The 4,573-nt window shown below is 40.3% G+C and overlaps 1 pseudogene; it reads right to left on the reverse strand.

Annotated features, from left to right (window-relative positions):
* Window positions 1–1,323: 1,323 nt before the first annotated feature.
* On the reverse strand, window positions 1,324–3,768 carry LOC123596379 (annotated as a pseudogene).
* Window positions 3,769–4,573: the final 805 nt, after the last annotated feature.

Genomic DNA, 4,573 nt, shown 5'->3' on the forward strand with positions numbered 1-4,573 from the left:
GGGGAGGGGCAGAGAGAGAGGGAGACACAAAATCGGAAACAGGCTCCAGGCTCTGAGCCATCAGCCCAGAGCCTGACGCGGGGCTCGAACTCCCGGACCGCGAGATCGTGACCTGGCTGAAGTCGGACGCTTAACCAACTGCGCCACCCAGGCGCCCCTGACCATGGCATTTAAAAGGACTGATTATACTCAGTTTCCTTCCCCAGATCAATAGAATTTATTAGTTTTGGTGAAGAGTGGGTTAATCAAAAAAGTAACAGGTCAGTTTTTTCCCCATTCACGTGTCATTGTATTATACTCGTTATTATTAGTTGTGGCCCACTGCTCTGATTCACCTTCATCCTGCGGTCAAGTATGACCATTTCTAAATTTGTCCTAAAATACTTGCACAAAGACAAATTTGTCCCACCTGGTATTTGTGGTCTTTATTTTTCTTCCATGTGATTTACTTTGAACCTATTTCTTCTGAACTTAACCCTGTTTATCCTTGTTTCCATCTCTAATATGTATTCATGTAGAAGTGTTAGGCCCAAGCCATTAGAACTCAGGTTTACCCACAGAAATGTGAAGTCAAAGAGCTGTTTAAATACAGCACAATTATTTACCTATAACATATGTAGGGACAATAAATGTTATGCAAAAGAAACAGGACACCTGGGTGTTTCAGTAGGTTAAGCCTCTGACTTTTGATTTCAGCTCAGGTCATGATATTGTGGTTCATAAGATTGAGTCTTGCCATTGGTCTCTTCACTGACAGCACAAAGCCTGCTTGGGATCCTCTCTCTCTCCCTCTGTCTCTGTCTCTCCCCCACTTGTACATGCATTCTCTCTCTCTCTCTTTCTCCCAAAATAAATAAATAAACTTAAAAAAAGTATTATGCAAGAGATTAACTGGCCAATGACAATTTTTGTCAAATGTCAAGATCCCAAAAGAAATGTATCAAATTATAATATTATATAATTTTAAATATGACAGATGTCTCCATATAAGCATAGTATCTATACTACTTAAAAGTTCTGTTAATTGCAGATTCGAGACTACAATAAAGTGTATGACATTCTCTTTTCAAGATTGAACACTAAATACATAAGGAATGTGGAGGTGTTGTGAACTGCCTCCATTTTCCCCCTGAAATGTATCCCCATATTATTAACTTGAAATTCTCATCTTTAAATGTGTATTTTTTGAGGATGGCTATAGAAGGAGTATCTCCAGAAATCTACTGTCTAATGCCTGTCTGTGGTTTTTGTATTTTTAAGACTGTCTTTTTTTTTTTTCATTTTTAATGGATCAGTTATTTAATTAGGCTCCTTGTAAGAAATTTAGAACACCAATTTCTGACGATAAACTCCATTTGTGAGAGTGGAGTTAGCCCTGAAGTTGAGGAACAGCTTTAGTTTTGGCAGAATTTGTGAGTCCACGGCTCTCTGATCAACTTTGCACTGCTCTGTAATCTCCTATTTCTCTTTCTCCATGTCGAAGATCTCACCTTCCTGGTGTCTGGGTGTGTGCAGCTTCTTCCCTTTGGAGTGAGCATCAGAGAGACGTTTTGGAATTTTCCAACTGTTGATATCAATTTTGGTGGAAGTGGCAATCACCAATTTCTGGGGTGTTCTGCACAGAGGAACTCGATTGAGGGCCAGAGGACCAGTCACAAGTAGCAAACCACTGCTCCATTGCTTCAGGAAAACCACCCTCTTGCCTTTGTGGCTTCCAGGGAGGATGGTAAGGAGGATGGTAAAAATGATCCCAGGAGTGATGTTAGCTCCCAGTTTTCTCACCTGCTGCCTGACAGGTTTTTTGCTGTGACTCGACAGCTTCTGAGCATACCTTCCGTAAGCTAATGCCCAGGCATTTTGTGAAGTTTAACCACTTTGCTGCCACCATTCTCGTCACCACCAAGTGACTTTGTGACAGTAGCAAGAACCTTCTCCTTTTTCTCTCCAAGCCTGAATTTCAACGTTTATTTATTTTTGGGACAGAGAGAGACAGAGCATGAACGGGGGAGGGTCAGAGAGAGAGAAGGAGACACAGAATCGGAAACAGGCTCCAGGCTCTGAGCCATCATGAGCCATCAGCCCAGAGCCTGACATGGGGCTCGAACTCACGGACCGTGAGATCGTGACCTGGTTGAAGTCGGACGCTTAACCGACTGCGCCACCCAGGCGCCCCAATCTCCAAGCCTGAATTTCAGTGCTGAATACTTCCCCTTGAACACGGCCTTTCTCGAATACGTAGAAGATCGGGAATATCTGCCACTTCCTCTGACTAGGACAGGGTTTTGGCTGCAGTGGGCCTTCCCTTTCTTTGGCGTTTTAGCCTTGAGGTTACCCTTCTTAACCTTGCCACCAACATCAGGCTTCTTGGCTTCAGGTTTCTTCTCCTTAGTATCTGGTTTGTCAGCTTTATCACTTGCCACCTTCAAGATGGGAAAGAACTTGAGACCATGTCTTTTAACTGCTCAGCACTATAGGAATGTCTGCAAGATCCGGACCAGTGACAACTGAAGACAATAAAAGGCTATATGGGAAAGCCAAAGACCAAAGACCAAAGACCAACCTCATCTTTGCAGGTTAGCCTGTACGTACCATATCAGCATCTTATTAGTAAACCACCCCCAAACCGTAAGATACATGGATTTAATCTAATTTTCTCTGAGTTGCTACACAGAAGTACTTCACAGAGTGAAATTAGACACTTCATGGGATATTTTAAAACGTGGAGTAAGTACACTTGTCGTTAAATCAATCAGCACCTGCTGTTACACACAGCTTAGTTGCCTAATAATAAATTAATTAAATTTGAATGTAAGATGCCTTCGTCTTTCTGCACATTTATATGCTGAGAGTGTCAAGCCTGAGTGTGAATTCCAAAGGAAATACTGTCGTATATTTTTTTTTTCAGAGAATCAAAAGCTGCTTTTCCCATTCCTACTGTAAGCTGCTTTGAACACCATTCCCAACGAATGTGCCAATTTGGTGAAGGGTGTGAGCCAAGGCTTGCTGATTTCAAAGCCAGCTTGCATCACTGCAAATATTTCATTTCTGGTTTTTTGCACGCAGGATCAAAATGATGAAAGATGACTGCTTCTCTTATGATCTAGAAAAGGCTTATTTTGGGGTCAAGAATCACTGACGACTTTACCAAATGTTTTCTTTCCCGTTGTGTTTTCACTTACTCACTCACTCACTCACTTACTCACTTGGAGACCTTGATTTCACTCTTATCAATCATTGCATGTACCTATCTCTACTCAGCTGGTAGTTTTGGAGACGAGAGCTGTAGTATAGGAGCCAGGAGCTGGCAAGGACTGTTGAGGGCTGGAGTTCAGAACAGGTCTCCAGTCTCAGGAAAGAATTTGAAGCAGAACACCAAGGAAAAAGCATAGTCATAAGAATCAGACAATTATTATGCAGAAACAAAGATATTTAAGCAAAAACTGTAGCCCAAATGTATGAGCAACATAGACTTAGACCAACAAAAATTTGCTCCCTGATGAGGTTTAAACCTACTGATAGCTGAATGTCTGGAAATCCTGGTGCCAGGCCTGGACTTTACTTCATCCCTGTCCAACTATGGGCCCTCATAGAATTTCTAGAATCCTGAATTATCTAGAGTTTCCAATTAATAATTTGGAAGTCAAGTCTACAATTCCCTTTATTAAAGCAAACTGGAATAACATTATTTTAAGCAAAAGAACACTAAGGCTTTAGGGAGTTCTGATTCAAGATAGTGAGATAGGAAGATCCTGAACTCACCTTCTCCATGAACACACCAAATCTACACCCATTTATGGAACAATTCCTCCTGAGGAGGAAAAAAAAAAAAAAAAAAAACACATGTTTTAGATAATGTAACAGTGACAAAATAGCATCTAAACAGTCTAAGCTACCTTATCTTCCTTGCAAACAAACAAACAAACAAAAAACAAACAAAAAAACTCTGATGATGAAAGAAATAAACTCATTTGGCTTGATCTCTACCCATCAATCAAAACATAGAATAACTGTACTTTTGCCTTTTGTGTACAAACCTAATGTTCATAACATACAAATTGCCGTCTTACCAAAGTTATATTCTCAACCTTTCTGTCCTTCCTTATACTGTCTTCATTCAAGACATTCAGAGACCACAATTCTTTCCAACCAAGTAAACCATGTCTACATTTCTCTAACCCCATCCCCTTTAAGCTCCAATTACTTTAACCAGCTTCTGTCATCTCCTGCCTCAAGCTGCCTCACAATGGCAGCGTATATAATGCATCTATTTCTGACATGTTTATTATGCAAAAAAAAACATTAGTACATTTTTCATAATTAGCTGAGTTTTTATTGCAGTGTCCAAATGGGCCTTCCTATGAAATTTATTCTTTGCTTGGCCACCTATGTAAGATTACAATATGGGTCAAATGATAAATTGCATAGTGTGAATTCTACTGTCTCTGTCATGATCCATTGGTTTGGATTGGTTTCTTTCCTCAAACTGTAGTTATTATTTAACATAATAATACAATTCCTTTGGCAACATACAAAGGATTAAATACGCAAAAACAAGGAACAAGGGAAGGAAGGA

This window comes from Leopardus geoffroyi, chromosome B1 (genome assembly GCF_018350155.1).
Source record: "Leopardus geoffroyi isolate Oge1 chromosome B1, O.geoffroyi_Oge1_pat1.0, whole genome shotgun sequence".
NCBI classification, from domain to species: Eukaryota; Metazoa; Chordata; class Mammalia; order Carnivora; family Felidae; genus Leopardus; species Leopardus geoffroyi.